This window comes from Passer montanus, unplaced genomic scaffold, assembly GCF_014805655.1.
Source record: "Passer montanus isolate IOZ18808 unplaced genomic scaffold, ASM1480565v1 scaffold91, whole genome shotgun sequence".
In the NCBI taxonomy this organism is placed as follows: Eukaryota; Metazoa; Chordata; class Aves; order Passeriformes; family Passeridae; genus Passer; species Passer montanus.
In genome coordinates this window covers 432,875-453,955 of record NW_024374479.1, presented here as the reverse complement: position 1 = coordinate 453,955, position 21,081 = coordinate 432,875, and the positions used below count along the sequence as shown (strand labels likewise).

The 21,081-nt window shown below is 33.9% G+C and overlaps 1 protein-coding gene across 1 annotated transcript in view; it reads right to left on the bottom strand.

Annotated features, from left to right (window-relative positions):
* Positions 1 to 21,081, bottom strand: part of KIAA0825 (KIAA0825 ortholog) — a 231,488-nt gene that overhangs the window by 83,087 nt on the left and 127,320 nt on the right.

Below are 21,081 nucleotides of genomic sequence, written 5' to 3'. Positions count from 1 at the left end.
AGAATGGAGCCTGGCTTCTTGTTTAGTATTCCTTAGTTATCACCATAATTGCTGAATGTCTGTCATCACCAGGAGAAGAAAAAAGTGTCTCTCTCAGCTGTTCCCCTGCTTGTTTTGTTCACTGTATTCTTGTAAAGTGGGAGAAAATAAGTGTCATTTAATGAATAGTGCTATTCTTTGTCTGACAGCTTCATATCTGTTAGGTGTAGGAGGCCTAGTACTTTCCTTTCTGATAATGTTTTTGACAGTGTGCTAAATTCCTCCCCCAAAAGGCCGGTGTATATATTCTGCTAAAAGAGGCTTCATCTATCCTGAATGAATGCCCTCTTTTAACCCCCTTCAGCTTCTGTTCTTACATTAATTGAGCTGATCAGATTGAGCATATGAATTTGTCTTTGATGTATTCATATGTTTAGTTGATGCTGCTCGCACTCCCATTGGCAAGAAGGCAGAGCTCTCAGACAAATAGGGCTGTTTCCATAGTAACAAGCAATAGCTAGGGATCTCTTGAAAAATATTTTTATTTCAAAATTCAAACTGGAAAATTCTCACTGGATATGGGTCTAGTTCTAAATGTGACATATCGAATGATGGATGCAATTAGGAATCCCACCAATGTTTTAAATAATAAATTAGGCTAATTTTCTAGGCCTGGCATGATGACACACAAATACTAAAAAGGCATCTCTCTTTTTTTATCCCTGACAAAAGACTTATTAATTACTTTTGGTTTTAGGATTTCAAAACTACTTGAATGGTGAAATAGTCACATAGATGCCCATGTGCTGTAGAAGAGAAGCCTAGAGGTAAACTCTTGTTTGAAAAAATATTTCAAGCTGCTTCGATATTTGGTTATTCCATGTAAAAGCAGGTGAAAAAGATCATTCTACAAATGCTATGGCAGTTGGTAAATCTCAAAGGGAGAAAAATGCCCATAGCCATTTTTAATTACTGAGCATGAAAAAGGAGAGATGTTAAAAATAAGTTTTTAGACCTTTACAATCTGAGAACGCCAGAATTCTTTAATAAAATATCATTTGAAATACAAGGGAACAATAAAAATACAGGGCTTGGTGGGTGGGTNGGGGGGGGGGGAAGAAACAGAAAGAAAGGGGGGGAAAAGGGGAAAAAAAGGGGGTTAATTATTGTACTATGATGATTTGTAATTAAAATACATATTTTGCATTAATCTGTCCTGAAAGTTTTTCCCTGAAAATTAGATGCCTGACACTGGATTTTAATATACTGCATGTCAATGTACAGTAATAGAGTTTCAGGGTTCTGCTTCAACATACTATTATACTACATTGAAATCCATTGATATTATCATCTTGCTGCTTCCACTTAGACATGTTACATCTTGAGGGGTCAATCATTCATATCTCAGCATTAAGGAAAATTCAGTTAAATGTTAAAAATTTGACAATTCCCTGAGAAACAAGGTTACTTTTTAAGCACTTCACTTGAAATCTAGTGTACCTGCAGTTGTCATACAGGGAAAACAGTTTTAAGGAGCATAAGGGTCATAATCACATAGAACTAGTCACAATGTAGTGAAGAAGAACTAAAAATTCTCCGCTGTATTAATTTTAAGATTCTTATGTAGGGATTTACATTCTTAAGACATTGCTTATTAGAAAAAGAAACAGGAAAATCCTCTTTCTGAATCCCCACTCTTCTGTCCTTTGCTAGTTTTACAGTTACGGAATTCTGTAAATTCTAATGTGTACTACATTTTCAAAGACATTTTTTACAATACTTCAAATTTTAAACAAAAAAAAATAATTCAATCATACTTAGTCACCCAAGATGAAATCATAGCTTTACTTAAGCTTGATCATTGTCTTTGTTAGACTCACACTTTCAGCCTGGGAATATCTTTTATTAAATCAAGGGAAAACAAAGTCTGAGACTTTTGAAAGCCCATTTAAGAGGAAAACATACTGCTTTACCAGTTTGTTGTCTCCTAATCTTGTGAGATTACAAAACTGGCCACTGGATTTATTTCAGATAATGCATTTTCAGCTCTTAAGATAGATGTATCTAATGTAGCTATTTTTTTATTTTATTGTCTAAAAAAGAGACAAAAATTACATGATAAATCACTTTGTTCAATTTAATAAAGTGGTGCCTGTTTTAGAAATTTCTACCATTATACTTCTGATCATGGTCAATTTGATCTTTTTAACTTCTATATATAGAAATATCTAGTCTGTTGATAGTTTTGAGCTACAAATTCTGCATTTTTTTTATAAAATAGGGGTTGCTTTATCTGAGAAAAAAAATGCTTTGTGCAACATCATGCACTGTGATGCAACAGCTGACGTGGCTTTCCAACGCATGATCTTTCAATGCACCTCTTTATCAGAAATAATCCCGTAAGAAAGCAATTTTTGGTCAACATAAACATTAATAATACCTAACAAAATAGAAGATACAATGTAATTTATTTATCACTAGTAGCATTCATCAAATTGGAGGATATAGTCATATGACTGGACAATGATCAGAGTGTCACTTGGCTGGACACAGCCTTGAGGTTGACCGAAGAGATATGCACACCTGTGTATCATGGGACTGGGGCACACATCCCACCACGTAAAGCAAAGGGGGATTTGCATTCCCCCAAGAGTCATTATAAACGTAACTTGGGATTGAGGAATAGTGCCCTCAGTGAGACTCTCCCTCACACCTCACACTGCTCTCTCTCACTCTGCCTTTTTCCCCTGCCCATCCCCACCACAACAGGATGGAGAGAATTAGAGGCACAAACAGCAAAGATCATGGGTTGAGGTAAGAGAAATTTGCTGAAAACAGCAATGAGGAAAGAAAAAAAAAGCAACAGTAACAAAAATGACAGAAGGTATAAGATAAGATATAGCTCACATGCAAAAAACTTCATAACAGACAATAGGAGATGGGTCCCTCTGCCATGTTTTCTCGACTGGAAGGAACTGCGTCTTCCCCAAATAGAGTCCCTTTCCTCTGCTCCCAGCAATAAAGTGGTACAGAATAACATCCAGGTCCTAGCCATGTCCCAGTTACAGCAAAAATGAACCCTGTCCTAGCTGGAACCAGGACAACATAGCATCACAGTCCTTAACAATCTTAGATAGATCAATAGATTTATCTAGTCATGGTACAAAATCCAACAGTAAAATTGTTAGCACATGAAACCAGATCTGAAAAAGCACATGAAGCTGTAATTTATTTAATGAATATAAGATTGCATATGTATTTCTTCAGTCTGAATCAGATCCTCTTCCTTTAGCAGAAAATTAGTCTCTCAGTAGGGGAATACCTTACAGCAGTCAACAGAAATGTTTAAAAATACATTATGCTAACTATTAGCAGCAATAATTCATTATACTTTAAAGGTATTTTAAATAGGATGGAAAATTACACTTAGAAAATAGAAAATAGACTTATTCTGTACCAATGAAATCTATGTGTACCCTACAACAAATATGTGGATGTGTAATTAATTAGGCTATTCTAAACCCAAAGTATTTGGTTTAATTTTGCAGATACAAAAAATGTTTAAATAACAGTAAAAGTCAAAATAAACACAATATGTACACAACACAGGATCTGGTACGTTGAAAACATTTTAGTAACTCGATAGATTAAGGAATTCAGATTTTAGATAGTAAAAGATTATGAGATGTGGTTGTGATTCTCTTTTCAGGGCTTAATTTCTCTAATTTTATATTGGTGTTTTGCTTTAAATCAGTTCCTTCTTGAACTTTCTAACTGAAAAAATCCACAGCTATTAAAAATAGTAGAAGATATTACCATAGCTCTTTATCGTGAAATATAACTACATAGATAAAAACACCACATTTTTTTTCCAAAATGATTTTGTGAACATTAGAACGTCCTTTAAAAGCTACTATAACTTTTATCTTAAACATGACCTTGTACTAACACTACATAGCCTATCCTATTTTCAGAAAATTCATCTCAACCAAAGAGATGGATTTTCTAAGAGGGACTTTGGACAAGAGCTGTGGTCACAATCTTGTTACAATAGAATAAAAGATCCATTCACTATTAAAATGAATTCAAATCAATATTCAATCAATGCTAAAATGAAAACCAATGGAAACAACTGCCCTTCACGAAGAGTAATCAGTGAAGAACTCAAATACGTAACTTAAATTCACCTAAACAACATCTCACAATTCACTGCGCTAGGAAAGAAATTAAATTATACTGAATGTAGATCGCTGACAGTACAGTCCTGTTTGAGGCCCTTTTAAGCATTAATAGGTTATAAGAAGTGAAAACAGATATTCACTTGGTAAAACAGAGCATAGTGCAGAGGCTGAAGGTACTCCAATGAGCCACCGATTTCTAATGATGCATAGTGAAAATCAATCAACTAATTAATTCTTATAAAGAATTATAAGAGATTCATAAATAAGAGATTCAAAATTGCTGTAATTATTAGAAGACCACAGAAGTACAGGAGAGATAATTCTTAGATGATGACCCTGTAAACTGCTAATCTGTGTAGAATAGCACTGGATTTTTTTCAGCACACATTTACACTCAATTGTATTTTTTCCAATCAGGAAAAAAACCCCTGAGAAGTGCATTACAAGTCTGCTTAACCCACATTTAAACTTGGATGTTTCTGCTTATTAATTTAACATAGTTAAAAGTATGTTCAAATGAGCAAGCAGAAGGGACAGACATAAAAAAATTATTGGAATTAAAACCATATTTTATTACACACTATTTTCAGTTCAACACAATTACACCTTCACACAATTTACTTAGCACTCACTTTACCTTTTTATGATAACTTTCTAATTTTCTTAGGGTAAAAACTTGGAGTAAATCAGTCAGCACCAGATATTTCTCTTAAACATTGAAAAAGTGTTGAGATCCACAATTCAGAAACACATTTTTTCCATTGATTAAACACACTGAAGTTACATGTCTGAACTTTAATCCGGAAAATACATCAGCATAATTAAATACATGTTTTAGGCTCACTATCTACTTTACAGTTTTTTGGAATTGTCTTACTCAAGCTTTCAGGGGCTAATTAAGTTTTTCCTTACCATATCTTAAACTTTCATCCATTTTATGATATGGATTCTTATAAAGTACAATGTAACATTTTAAAATCTTAGGCTATAAATAGGCAAACTTCCAAACAATATCTTAAAAATAGATTGTGTAGCAAACATATGGTTTTATCTTTACATCAAACATTTACTTCCTCAAAAGTATTTCAAGCCAATGGGAATTTTTGTTCTAGCAGATGATGCAACAAGCTGTGTATAGACACACTTTGCACTCCAGCTGTAGCAGTAAAATTACTGAAACTGTAATTCTCTTAATATTTAAATAATATATTAAAATTTAATTTTCAGCACCTGGAAGAATCTGTTTGTGTGCCAGCAAATGATGTAGTTGGGCCTGGAGCTGCTGTACATATGGGATTCAAAAACAACCTATCACAAATAATTACTAAGAGCAGCTGTACTCATTACACTAGTCATTTAAAAATCAGGTCAAAGCTTCCTCAATTCTTCTTTCATTTTCAAGGATTTCTGCAAAACCGTTCTGCAGTTTTTATATTTTTGTCTTGGTTTTTGTATGCTAAAATTTTTTAAATTGTCGATTCTTACAAAGGTAGTATCTGAGATTGTTAGCTTTCCTGATATTCCACGTATTTAACAGTTGAAGGTTTCATGTCAGATTATAAAAATGAGAATGTTCATTTTGCAATAAATCTTTCACAATTTTTATAGGACAGAAAGTAAATAGTATAATATGAAAATGCATTTGCTGATATGCGACATACATGTGTTACATGCATATACACATGGTACTAAGTACAATTCAACAAACACACACACACACACACACACACATACACACATATATATATATATACATGTACTTTTTGAAAACAGGACATATCATGTGGCTCACCAAAAAAAAAATTACCTGTATTGCATTTATTATTAAGTTGATAGTTTTAAGGTTGAAAGTTTTTATTTTAAAAGCATTTTCCAAATTATCTTTTTTCAGAATTACTTAATTTTTAACTGATTTCCTGAAGTTGCTTTCTAGCAACCACTACCAACTTTATGATCTTTTCTGATGAAAAGTCTATGCACCACCTTTTTTAAACTCATACCTTTTCAAAATGTATTTAGAATGACATAGTATAAGATCACATTTTTTAGATAGGATCAATAATGTTTGCACTGGATCTGAAATTTTTTTAAAGTTCAGAAAGATTCAGCTAGAAGCCTTTATTTTATAATTTTAAAATATTCCAGTCTGCATTCCTACACATTTAAGTAAAAAGACTCATAATGAAAACCATATATTTTAGAATGACATACTGAGAAATAAAACAAATTACCCTTCAGGGGGAGAGACCCAAGCATTTATACACCACTACCTTCAATCACTTGAATGCAAGTCATTCACACCACCACTATTGCTAACAAGGCATCCAATTTACGAAACAATGAATAGTGAAATTACATTTAAAAGGTACAAATGACTGTCCAAAGAATGACACTGAAAAATATTAAGTAACAGCTCTACCTCAAGATAAGCCTCACAATTAAAGACTTTCAATGAAGAGAGCCTTCAAAGGCTAAATCAGGAGGCATTGATTAGATTGCTTCTAACTTTGTGTTTTGACACCTTCATCTTTCATGGCATTATATTGTCTCTGTGCATCTTACAAAGGAAGCATTTTACTAAGGCCACACATGAACAGGAGACAGCAGTGCTTATAATAGAGACTGTCAAGGGTGTGAGCCAAAATGGGTCTCATTTGGATTTCAAGTGAAGAAAACTCCTAATGCATTTCATTACAATGTATGTGAACCTCTGAAAAGAACGATGGATTGAGATTCTCATACCTATTAATTTATTGAAATGGATTCTGTTTTTTCTTGTATATTAAGAGGGACCATGTGTTTCAAACAAGGTAACAATATTATAGTACCAAATAACTAAATATGCCATGATGACGTATACCCTTCTGCTAGACAAAGAGGATGCAATTTTCTTGATAAGTGGGATTTGAGTTCAGAAATAAATCCTCCAATAGCTTGGCAACAAATAAATGCTCTTTGTTGCTATCAGGTTTAAAGATACAACCAGGAAGCTATACAATATAGGGATGGATTCCATCTTTGTTACCACAGCATATTTTTACCATACCCTCCCTTCCCCCTTCCAAATCGTCATTCAGGTATTGCCTTTTTATTTCACTGAGAGATTGAGTGATGCAATTTGGGTACCACCTACATAAGTCACCTTTTATTAAAAGATAACAGAACACGATGCAAAAAAGTAAACAACATTCAAGAAAATTGTAATAAATTGCAGATCAACTTAGCTCTATAAAGATGCCACAGCTAGTGTATCACTAATCATCTTGTTCACAGTACAAGAAGTTTATATAAATACTTATTTGTCTATTTTTCACTTTAACTTCAATAACAAAACCTATAATCTGCTATTCAAAAACTGTAAATTCTGATTTAATACAGAGAACAGGACATGAAATCCTTCTGTATGCTAAATAATTTTACCAATATAACTATTAAAAATAGAGCATATGTTCTCATTAACCTTAGAAGTGATTGATTGTTCAATGATGTTCAATAGCGTTCACTAAGTTCAAAGCTCATCTATTTTTTAAGGAAATCTTACAACCTGCTAGTTAAACTAAAGGTTAAATATACATAAAGTCTTAAAGCAAGACAAAATTATTCCACATGTATGTAGCTGATAAGCAGAGTACACAAACACTTACATAAATCTGTTCACATTTAATAACCCAAGGCCTTAAGAAACCCTCCATTGTCACACAAAGACTTCAAAGACAGAGGTAAAGAGTTTGATATCTATGGAATATTAAGAAACTATGTTTATTAAGTTAGGAATTGTCTATTAAGTTCAGAACTCTGCTGACATCACAACTGCAATAAAAAGAACTTGTCAAAACCATAATCAGAGCTAAAGATATGCTTGCTTTCACAAATCAGTCCTCAACGAGCATTTTATTTGAAAAGAGAAGTCCAGGGCACATATAACTGGTTTAACAACAATTATGAAAATACACATATGCAAAAGTGTATAACTGATTTATTTATTGATGTATAACATGTAAAAGCAGAAATGTAAGTGAAGTGTGTATATATATATATATATGTACTCCATACAAATGAAATAAACATTCTGAAAATTTTCAATATTTGAGTTGATATGATTTTTATACTTATATATCACACGTTTAAGTGGTGTATGCACATATGCCTAAGTAACAGAGAAATCAGCAATAATCATACAAAACAAAATAAAATACAACAAAAAACCACAGACATGTATTTATTTTATTTTTTTAAGAATAGTCATAATTAAATTAGAATGTTCCTTACTTGTTCCATATTTTATCTTGACAGCTTCTGCATACTCAGGCAGAGCCCATTAAACACAAGCATACAGCAGCTTACTTGTTGAATTATGTATTTCAAGTACTTAAAATTACTAGGGATTTGACTGTGATCTGTACATGAATACGTATTTTAGACTTAATTTTCTGCACTGATATTTCTTCTTCTAAATATACTTTAAATTCTACTATGAACTCAGTTAAAATTAGGCTTTTCCATGACCTAACAAAGATAATAACATTATCTTTTAAATGTAAGCTTTGTAACACTAGGAATATACGTAGCATTTTTTCAGTTGTAAAATTTGATCCATAAACTAAGTGATATACTTATGTTAATTTACCTTTTAAGAGATATTATGTGTTGTTCATTTTTTTTTTGACAAGACTTCCATTCATACTGAAGACGTGTTTAAAAACACTGCATTTTCTCTCAATATGGAAAATCACTTTATCCATTATCATACTCATTCTGTTTCAACAAAATATGAATCATCAAATACTTATTTCCAAGTTCAACTTCTTTTACTCTGATTTACACATGCTATTCAAATCAGTTTAAATTCTTTCAATTTTACTTGGTATTCTTGGTAATGTTTTTAACAGTATTTGACATTTTAAAAGAACAAGGAGAAAATAAAACTTTATACCATATTATAATGAATTTATTCTCAGAAGTTTGTTATCTGGTACTGCTCAGAGCCTTAATATTTTTTTATAAGAAAAAACCCCACCAAAATTAAATCTGTTATGTAGATTTCCAAGTAATAAAGATCTGATTGAGCCCATTGAATAAGGCAATTGCATCGGTTGTCTAAATGGTAGCAATGTCAATGTCAGATATGTGGTTATCTTTTCATCTTGGCCTATTCTCAAATGTAAAAATCAAATGTTTGAAGGACATTTCACTGACCTGCTATGGCCTCTGCAACTCTCCAACACAATACTACTGTTCCTCATATAAGTGCCACATTTTGGATAAAAACCCACTTCATCCACGATGCCTTTGCGACATCTGGCGGTCCTTATTATACATAAACTTTAAGTTTGTTTCTTTGTTGGGTGTTTTCAGTTGCTGTTGGGTACTTTTAGTATACTAATTTTATTCTATTTATTTATTTATTTGCAAACCTACAAGCATGTAAAACTTTAGTCCAAAAGGCTTTGATACCCCCTAGCAGGGGAACAAAAGCAATCTAGTTTGCAAAAACACAAGGTCTACCATGAGTCCATATGGAGCAAAAGGTCACAAATCTTGAGATGCAGTGACATCACGACAATAAGACACTTTTGAGACAGAAGCTGACTCATTCTGAATATAAAAAGGACACTGATCAAATTCTCCCACGCATTTAAAACTATGGAGAAGAATAAGCATGAGAAGAACCTGATGTAGATGCATAACCGAGGAGAGTCAAAACATATACTTTAGTTTTCACAATTACAAGATGCCACCAAAAACTTGACAAGTCTGCTTCAGAAGATTTAAAAGCATTATTTTTATGTTATTATCAGATGCTGAGAAAATTTTATTAAAGGGAAAAACTCTCTGTTCACAGGATGTGTGCTCCCTGTAAGACCTCGGCTCTTTTCAAACAAGCCAAAGCTTGTTCTACATGTTTCAGTCCTATTATTTATAATTTCAATAAACTATGAGAAAAGTATCATAAGCAACAGAAAAATTATCTTCCCTTCTTTATCCTTCTTCCTTAGCTATTTCACTGCAGTAGAAAAACCTCATTCTAATTTCTTTATTACAGTAACTGCAGGGGTATTTGACATCAACTTTGTGAAACCATAACTTTACTATTTCTTAGCCCAGCAGGAGGAACTAGTGCATTAAAACTTCACTTGTTCTAACAGTTTTTATTTCAAACCAATAGATGATACAAACCAAAGATTAAACATATATTACTTGAAATATAGAACATCACTTTAAATTCTACTTTGCTGCATCATGGTAAAGATTCAGTTAAACACACTACTGTTCCAAAACAAGTAATATAGTGAATTGTTTGTCCCCATATGAACAGATACGTAGCATGTATTACTAACATTCAGGAAAAATTTCTAATAAATCATAACTGAATCAAATTGAAAAAATAATCTCTCAAAACTGCTCTTGGCATGGACTAGATTTAGTGAACAGTCTAATAGTGTAGTTCACTATTTTCTTATTTTACAATAAATGATTTCTGCATCATTAGAATATCTAGTAGGTCCCTGTAAAAGCCACCATTCAAATTTTAATTAAAATTTCAGTAGCCTGTGTTTTCAGTGTACATATATGGACACAATATAGAACATGCACTGCGGCACAGGCACATGGTTCTCTGCAGACTACAGACACATAACCAAGTATGTGAGAAACAAGGCCAAAGAAACACTGTTAATTCTAAGTAGTCTTCTCATGCCACAAAACTGCAGGCATACAATCTAGCCTAACATGTTGAATTGAAGTGATTGTACTGAATTCACAGAGACAACTCATTAAGGACTGAGTGAGAACATACAGGATTATGTTTTAGTATGGAATAAAAAGATGAATCAGTCATTGAACTCCATGTACAAAAATTCAGCGTGTGTCAGCATAGATAGATTAAAATCAGAAAATGAAAATTAACAAATAAAAAAAACCACATCAGGAAATGTCATGAATTGACGAAAGAATTAAAATATCATGGTATAAGGAGAATCTTTCCTTCTGCAAAGGAAGCTCAATCCTCACTGAAAGAAATATAAATAAGTAAACAACAAACTGACAACACATACTTCTAGAAGTATTAGAGCAATTTCTTTCAGCTGCTATGAACTAAAGCATGGTCTTTTAAAGCTTCAGAATCTGTTAATTTTCTATGAAAATTTCATACCAATAGTGAAAACACTATGAAAGCCTGATCACACAAACTGGATCTGTTCTGGACTCACACCTTACCTGATGAAAAGGTCATAGAAAAAAGCAGGACTCTTTGTCAGAAAAGTATCTCTGAATTTTTCTTATTCAGAAAGTTATAGACTGAAGCTGATTAACTCAGATCAGTTCATGTCCAAACATTGAGGGTTGGTCATGATGTTGGAGAATGATCTGTGAGCATAACTTCCTAGTATATGAATCCCATAGGTCACCTTGAACTATGACAATTTGGCACTGAAGTTTAGATAGACAGAGATCAATGACCATTCATTTTTAATGCTAAAATTCTGAAACCAATCTATCAAATTTTCTTATGCAACAAACATTTATCACTGAGCTATGCAAAGAATACCCAATTGTCTCTGCATTTATAACTTAGAGGTTATAAAGCCCACTGTTTCTATTGCGTGATCTGACAGTGACTCCATATGAAACAATAAATAATGAGATGCCAAAAATAAGAGAGCAATGAAAATAAATTTACTGTTAAAGAGCTACGATATATTTTTAAGGTTTCTTTTTTACTTGAAAGAGAAGAAAACCTTTTATTTTCTACATACCATTTACAGAGGTTTAACTATATATCACATTAACGCTTTCGGTTTTTATCCAAATGTACTGTTAAATTACCCATGTAATTATCCCAACAGAAATAATTATGGTTATTTTATTGACTATATTTATTGACTGATATAATTTCATTAATACCTTTGTGGGAAGAGTTTGGTAGTATTTAAATTCAGCTATCACACTCTTTATTAGTACAATTTAAAGGATAATTTCTGTATTATTTTAGAGGGTTGGTCTTTTTACAGAGGTGTTTAATTACCGAGTTACGGCAACAACAGAAAGCTAATGGGCAAAAAAATTTAGGCAATAATTTGTGGTCAGACATGAAACAAAACTAAAATTGTCCCTGATCCCAATAGTGAAATCTCTTCAAAATGCAAAAAATGATTGTTAAAGTGAAATAACAGTTCTTTCCAAAATGACAATATGATAGCTGTATATGCCTTAACAAGCCCTTCAATAACAAGAAGTAGAACCACATTTGAGTAAACATAAAAAGTCTGTTCCAAATATAACTTAAAGAGACGTATATTTAAACATCTGCTTACAGAACCATGCAAAGGCAAAGCAGTTTTTTGATATACCAATAATATAAGACCTCATTGCTGCAATAAATGCAGCACCATTGTTTTCCTGTCTTTTGCGCGCACTACGGTGTTTACTGAGTCAGCAGGCACTATACTTACATACAGTTCAATTTAGTTAAATTGAATAAGACTAAAATAACTTTGCAACTGGCAATCCTGGGAATAAAAAAAAAAAGTGAAGAATGTGGATTGCAAATTAAAATCCATTTCTGGATATGAAGATCAAAAGTAAGACAGATGTTCTAAAGAGGCAAACAAGATCAGACTATGGCTATTAAGAAATTACTCATCCCAGATGACAGTGGGAAACTTCTCATCTGCCTCAGATTTTAAAGAATAATTTTTATTATACTGAACATTTATTTTTGGAAAAATATGAAAATTAGGGACACCAAGGAGTCAGCAAATACAAAAGTTCTAACAAATTCATACTCTTTGACAGAGTAAAATTAATTTTTATCCATGGGGAATAATACCAATTTAAAGACAATTTGAGGGGAAAAAAAAAAAAACTGATGAGGAGGTATAAGACTTCTGACTAGACTCCCTCATTCCAGGGGATCCAGAAAGTTTAAAGAAGCACGATGTGGAAAAATTGTGCAGTGATTTCATTCTTTGGCTTCTTATTATGGGGTTTTCCCATCAGTGCAGGTGAAAAATTCAGTGCAGGCTGATTCACTAATAAAATCTTTGAAGTAACTTCACTTTAAGCATTTTATGACTGTCTACATTGCAGCCCTACAGAACAACTGAATCTTTGTTCCAGATGATTTTTGTAGTAGGGGACAGTACTGGAATATCATGAAGAAAATAGTCAGTCATTTATATGCTGAAAATCCCTGTATTAATTTTTTTTTCTGCCAAAACCTCCGTGCACATTTTTTATGTACAAAAATTTATAATATTAAAACCCTTTACATTAATCATAAACTGTGTTTCCATTTAAATGAATATGTTGTATTAAAATGAACAAACGGTGAAAACAGTGTCAGTGCTTACTTTTGTTTCCTAACTAAATAGCATTGCTTGGAAAAAAACAAATACTTTTGTTTAAAATAAAGGAAATCAATAGTGAAAACTTGAGAAGAGTTGTGTTTTTCGAGTAAAATGGAAAGACAAAAGTTTAAGAATGTTTGTAGATGTGCCTTGTTTAACAGTTTTACATGTTGGATGTGACTTTCACAGTCTGTTGGTTGTTGCAGAAAAGACATCACATCTGTGACTTGGCTGTTGATTAATGAGTCTTTCAATTCCCCACTACCATCTGAAGAAGGGCTGTGGCATTTCTAAGTATCACCGGTTTACTCGCCTTCAACTGTAGTCCTACCAAGGTATCTTCCATAAAGAAAATCACACCTGGTTAAGGCTAATGAAAACCTTAATATGTCATTTTCTAGACAAGTCAAAAAGCATGTAAAACTAGACAAAAGATGTATTCAAGCAACATGAATGCAGTTTTGTCATAACCTGTCAATCAAAAGACTAACATAAAAAAGCTTTCTTCAGTGACATTTTCCAGTGTCAATGATCAGAATGACAAATCTTAATTCCCTATTTCATACGTGAGGCAATATGCACAATGGTTTCCCACTTTTCACTAAAGACTAAATTTTGTTGTTAGACCCTAGAAAGAAGTTAAGAGGGGAAGAAAAATCCCAATCAAAAAGTTTTTCTGGGTCAAATCAGCCAGCGTCAGAAACACCCAAATCACTGTGTATAGGAAGATTTTAAACATACTACTCACTTCACAAAACCTATTAGGAGTTCATGCAAAACTGACCAACTTCACTGTAGCTACATCGTGATTGTAAAACTTCTGAGGTCAGTTTGACATTAACAACTGGACGTAGGGAAGAAGCAATAAGACCTCTAGGACTTGTCATCCTTTCTTAAGCAGTGGGAGCCTGGCAGGACAGAAGAAATCCAGGAAAGCCACGAGTGAAGTCAGTAACTTTAGGAAAGCCATAGGTCTAAGAGACAACACTTACAGCTGCAAAGGTCTGGGGTCCACACTGTGGCCACCACCACATACTTGCTTTGTTGTTGCAACAGTGAATATTTCAAGGTCAGGAGAAAGCACACAGTCTTTCCCATCTCCTTCAGAGAGAAACTAATGGGACTACCACTTCCTAAAATTAAGGCAAGGTGATTCAAAGGCCTCATTAAAGTTGAGTCACCTCTCCTTTGTTGCCACAAAGGAACTGAGCATAGCAACAGCCACCACAGATCAGCTACCATGTGGTAGCTTTGTATCTTAAATTTAGTCAAAAGAACAAGGTTCTGCTCTTTACTTTGCAGTGTAGAACAAACCTTAAAAGTGACTTGCATGACCAGATTTTCCATCTGTTTAACTCTGATATTAATACTTCCCCCTCTACCTTACAGGGGACTTGCATGTCTCAGCTCATTACAGTTTACAAAGAAATTGAGATCCCTGTATGGAAATTGAATTACCCTACATTACTAAAACTTCGATTAAAAATCCCTTATCTGAAAGCAGCAAAAGGAAGAAACAATGCCTTGATAGACAAGACAGACTTTTAGCTTGTCCGCTTGTGTCCTGCAGCCTCTTTCCTTGCAGGTGTAGCAAGAGGGTCTATAGATAAGACAAGAAGCTAAGCCACTGTGTACAATCAGGGAAGTCAGTACTTTGAATGCATTAATTCACATTCATACATTTAGCAATTACACACAACACACTACACTTACAATCACTATGTAACTAGGTATCAATTACTAATAAAAACTTGGATCAATAGGGGTCTGAAAGAGGAAAGAGAAAAGAATAGATAAGATGAACATGAGTATCTCCACTTAAGAATCCCTAGTCAGAACAGGATTTGAGACAGAGTTGAAAGGAGGGCAAATTATTTACAGATGAAAGGAAATATCTGTTTTTAAGAAAAACCACCCAAGTCACAGGATAGCAATTACCAGGTTAATTATATAGTGATGCAACTGCTGAAGTGCCACACTTCCAAGTGATGATTTATAGCACATAAAAATACCTAGTTATGAAGAAAAAATACATACCTTTAAAGAAACCAATGAATCCTAACAATAAATACACAAATTATTATGTGTGTTATTAACACAATACATTGAATATAGCTAGCAGTATTCCCATCAAAGCTATCCTGGTTCTGGGTAGGACAGAGCTAATTTTTGCACTAGCCAGGAAGGGGCATGGCTGAGACCTGGAGGTTACTCGATACCCACTCATGTAGTTTTCTGGGAATGGTTAAAGGATTCTCTTCTGAGTCAGTGGGGTGCAGGGAGAAGCTGGGTATTATCTCTTGTCAGGGGGTTTCCATGTGAATTGCTTGCCTCTTTCTTGTACCCTCTGTTGTTAGTATTGTTGCTGTTACTACTTGTTTTCTTCATTCAGTGCTGTTTCCAATAAATTATTATTATTTCAACCATGATGCTTATGTTTTGTACCTTCAATTCGTCTCTCCATAGCACCACAGGGGAGGCAAGGGAAGGGAGTAAGCAGTGGTTTAGTGGTTTGGAGAGTCTCAGCAGGAGCACTAAATTGTGGAATACCATTCCTAAACCAAGATAAAAGCATATCAAAGGATATAAAAATGTGGACAAATGTGATTTAAATGGGGAACCAAAATAGTGTGAGACATTATGAGAAGAAAGAGGTTTGGATCACAGGTTTCTGCTCTAGCCAACACGCTGTCCTTACTACACTTTTCAATGCAAAAAGATGTACCAGCAATACTCTCTTCTTTTTCATTCATTTTATTTTCACTTTTTCTAGAAGCCAGGTTTGAGTAAAGAAAAAAGCATCCAATAAGCATGAAACCTGATTTTTATTGCAAGGCTAGCAAAGGCCTCATCATAAAGGACTCCCAAGTATTAAAATGTAGCTCATATTAACTAAGGTTAAATGGGATATGGCAATCCTTATGGTCTTAGCACCTTCTATTGGAGATTATCATCAGAGAGTATTTTTTATCATATGATTCAATATATCTGCAGAAGAGAGACACTGATAAGAATCAGAAAAGTGTATTGCATATGGGGAGCTTCATCTTTAACCTCATTTATTTGTGAAATTCATGCTGTAACTGTATACATGATAGGGGCTTGAGTGGCAGTCAAACAGTGTGTACCACTGTTCCCTTTGCTTACTGATGTATGCTCTGCCACCAATGCTTTAAAAGTGCCAGGCAAGGGAACTAAGCCTATTTGTGACAGATTTTTTAAAGTCACAGTATGGTTTGATTAGCTATGTCAGAAGAGGATAAACAGACAAGGGATAATCCTTGTGGTGACAGATGTAACATACACCTTGTTATTGACCAACTCATTTATGGAACAGGATTCTTGCTTACCCAGAAAGGTCAAAGTGAGATTTTCCACAAAATCTCATTGGCTTTTTTTGGTACATCCAGCATGAGGGTCTAAGCCTGACTTCATGATTAACCAAGAGATGTACAATAATGGATTAATAACTTTCACCTGCTTCTTTTGATACAGGAGCAATGAGATACTGCCTTTCCTAGCCTCACATGCATTTTAGAAAGCCTGTTATCATATGCATTATAAGGGCATCATTTATAGTAACACTAACCATGTGATGATTACTGCAATATTAATGGCATCCTAGCTCTTCACCAACCATCATTAACAATTGTAGCAACGGTATGAATTTCCAATATCCAGCAAATTTGGATACCAAAGGTCTGGGAGCATCTCCAGTTTAGAAGACAGATTAATATACCTAGAAGTACAATAGATATAAGACTGCTGCCCTCTGCCATGCAGATAAGCCCTCTGTCTTGGCATCATGTCAGTAACTGCTCTTCCATCATTTGTTTCTTCTACAAAGAAAATTGTTAGAGAACTTCCTACCTTTTAATACCCTGGAGTTTTTTTCACTCATTTCTCAGATTTAGGCTTTTGTAAAGTTTTATAAAAAATCTTTGACAGATAACAAAACACATGCAGTTTGTTGGCATTCTTTTCAGTTTCAAAACCACATAATAAATTTTTCCACGCGTTGATAAACTAGATTTTAAAAGTGCGTTTTCTGGATATCTAGATAATCAACAACACAATGAATATAAACATTTTCTATAAATAGTTCACCATATGGCTATCATTCTCAACAGATGGTGTCTGTGTATTCACTAGAATATACAAGAGCTATGCAAATTTTGCCCTGCAATCATTCAAAATTCTAAACAAGTTTTTCTTACTTCAGTTTTATTACGCTTAATCAAAGTCAAAACACGCAATTTTATCCCCAAGCTCTAATACAGGGAAAAAATGCCACAACTATATAAACAAAGGATTTTGCAAAAGGCAGTACAGTTGAAAGGAGTTTATAATAAAGAGACACTAGGTACAAGGTTTTCTCAATCCTAGGACAGCACTCTGCTGCTAATGATAGTTTTTCCCAAAAAAACAGACCCACTTGTAAACAGTTCATGAACAAGAATGCAGTTATGAAAAAATCCGTATTCCAAGGGATCTGAGAGTTTGTATCTATTTTGCAGCAAATGTTCTCATATGCATTATAATGGCATCATTTATAGTAACCCCAAGCAGGTGATGATTACTGCAGTATTAATGGCACTCTAGCTTCTCACCAACCATCATTATACTTGGCTTGTAGCTGTAGCAACAAAGCCTACTAGAAAGTCTACAGATTTTATCCAGTTTTAGTAAAAAACAAACTTACTAAATTTTTATGGTTTCCTGAAAGCCAATATATAAACATCTCCATGTTTTCGACTTTCAGAAGCTGCTGGGCAGGTCTGAATATCAATCAAAACAACACATGACCAAAAGTTGACTAGATACTTGTTTATCCTCTTCCAACACAAAACTATTTAAGCTCAAATCACTGTATAAACATTTTCTGAAAAGTCCTTCTTGGTCTACACTGGCTTATCTGTTGGAAATCAAATTCTAATTTTCAGTTTAGACATTTTTATAGCATTTCTTATCCACCTGAACAAGTACTAGTTTTAATTCTATAGTTTTTCAAACTTGTTACTATTTCTCACCTGACACACTTATGGTAAAAATAACACATTCCCATTCCTCTCTTAGTTATTAAGTTGTTAAGCTTTCTGTTCTGAAGGTCCTGACTGTTGTTGGCTTTGCCAGTCATGATTTCTTCTCTATCTGTTCCTATAGCTCCCAGCTACTACTTGTCCCTGCACAGACACCAGTTCTTAGTGAAATCTCCCTAAGTATAGAGGAAGGAATCCCAGCCATTCCTCTTCAGAACTGCAAATAACTGCAATATTGGATAATGGCTTCACATGTTACAAAAATGTCTCTTTTTTTCCTCCTCTTTATAGCGACAGGAATATCTTTACATTATCATAAGGTATGCAGTGCACCTGAAAGTCCTGCACAACTGCAGAAGGCAGGTGACATCTCAAAGCCCAGCAAAATAACAATATCTTCTAACAACGTACAAGTTGCCAAGATATTCCTCTGAAAATTAATAGTGATAAATGTAACTTTTCTATAAAGGAGAGTACATAAACAAGAAGGATAATGCATGGTACTGTGCTCTGGAATTGTGCCTCACTGTTGACAGCACACCAGCTTTTTGCCTACTGCTAAGTACTTCTTGCCGATTTTCAACAGACTGATTTCGCCAGACAATAACAATTGTAACTTTATGAGCAGGACCCTAATTATAAGTTGAGATATGGGTAATTAAATAACAATTTCACTTCTTGCTTTAATACATGTATTAGAGTTGAGGAACCCCCATTTGATATTGAACAAATGAGTCCAAGACTTGAAAGGCAGCACGTATCTGTGTAATTATGTAGAATATTTTTTAAACTTGTGTAAATCAAGTTCATAAGTTAGTTGAATGTTAATGGTCTTATTATTAAAAGATACTGTTTAAAGTATAATTGATAAATACATTTTAACTTTTATTCTTGCAGTTTGAACTATATGTATATAGTATATATATAATATACACACATACATATTATTTATTTCTGAGTAAACTAAAATCAGATGGGTTGAAATTTGTTAAATTGAATGGCCTTAGAGCTTGCTAAATTAATGTTTTGTCAAATACTTTATATTGATTCAATGTTGCTTTAGACTTCTTCTAAAGTTCCCTGATTTTCTCAAGTTTGACAGCTAAGTTTTTGTTGTTTTGACTCTTGAGGAGTATCTTGTTGGTATTCCTTCCTTGCATCTAACTCAGGGTACATATATAAACCCCTGAAAGCCCCTTTGAGGGACTCAGTGAGAGGATTCCAGAGCCTTACAACCACCACATCTTTAATTTGAAAAATTTCCTGGACACTTTGAGGATCATAGGAATGCACGGGTTAGATTCCCATCATTGTGTGAAGCCAGCTATGAGTGGTAGACAACAATTCATTTCCTTTTTAACCAGTCCTGAAAGTATTTTACTTTCCCCTAACCACCAACCAATTAATTTGCCTAACACTTGCTGGCCCTGGGACACTGCTCTCATAACACCCTCTCACCTAACTCAGTCATTAACTAGGTTAGGGGAGCTTTTCTCTTGTAAATGAGTCCCCTAAGCATTTTCACTTTTTTTTTTTCCTCAAAAGAAAACTGTGCTTTTTTAACTTCATATGCAACTGACAGTATTTTTTCTTGAAATATGAAAAGAAGGAAAGAAATATTCTAACATCACTGTGAACTGGTGAAAATATTTTTGCCTGCACAGACATATCTATTCAGGGAAAGCTTTAGCACGTGTCAAAGGAAGGAGTAATTTAAATATTATGGTGCTCCACTTTATAAACTGATGGTTCTGTAACAGCTTAAGTACTGCCCATGATTTTGTTTAACTCATCTCAGGTCCAAAATAAATGGGAGGTCAAAATAATCACACACTCATTCAGCTTGAACATTAAATCTTGAGCACAATTAAGGCTGATTTATGCAGTTCTAGGAAGGATCATGAAGAATCACCTAAAGATAGGGCTCACCTGAGTCTTACTGCAAAGCTTGTTTGTGTAGCCACAAAAACAGCTAGAATTGTCCTAGTCAGCTGGAAAGCATGAGCAGACACACTTTAGCTATGATAAAAATAAAGTCAGATGAAGACAAGTTGTTTTGTCAATACTGGCTGCTATGGCAGATACTGAATCAGCTATTCTACTTTTTATGATCACAGTAGATCTAAATGACATGGTGGTTTGCAGAGTGGTTGAAGTAATAGATCCATGCTCTAATCATTAATTATTTGCATAATGTCACTTCTAGATGAGAATTTCCTTACCACGTAGAAGGGCAATGAACGAAGGCATTTTCAAATTAGGAAAGATGACAACAATTAGGGAATTAATTACATTTTTAAGAAATAGATTATACTGCAAAGATGAGAAATACAGAGAAAGACAGAGGAGGCATACATATGATTTCTTTTAACGTCTATAAAGAGATCAAAAGAAAAATAAAACGTGTTTTAAGGGAACAGGGAATATGAAATGTCCACACAAAATGTTTCCTCTGCAAATCACATCAGCCCTCTGCTTTCTTTGGCTCATATTGATGACACTAACATGAAGCGAAGTTCAAGATCCAGTTTT